We start from the raw sequence: 380 nt of genomic DNA on the forward strand, positions 1-380 counted from the left end.
GCCAAGGTTGCATAGTCCCAGGACACAGCACAGTGAAGGGATTCCATCAATATTGTCCAATAAAACAATGAATGAATGGTGCTCCAAGCCAGGAACAAGAGGCATGAATAAAGAAAACGAAAGGGGCATGGCACATGTACACATTCAAGGATACTGGGCACCCTCATCCTACACATTCCACTGAGAAGCCAATAAAGAACAAGCATCTCACAGGACTTCGTTTGCTCAGGATAAACCCAAGGCCCTCTCTGTTCTGCTATCAGTTGTTAGCATCAACTAATAAACCAACATCTTCCTGGGTGCCTGGGTGGCTCAGTTGGTTAAGCGACTGCCTTCGGCTCAGGTCATGATCCTGGAGTCCTGGGATCGAGTCCCGCATC

Source organism: Mirounga leonina, unplaced genomic scaffold (assembly GCF_011800145.1).
Source record: "Mirounga leonina isolate KUSES-001 unplaced genomic scaffold, KU_Mleo_1.0 Mir_174, whole genome shotgun sequence".
NCBI classification, from domain to species: Eukaryota; Metazoa; Chordata; class Mammalia; order Carnivora; family Phocidae; genus Mirounga; species Mirounga leonina.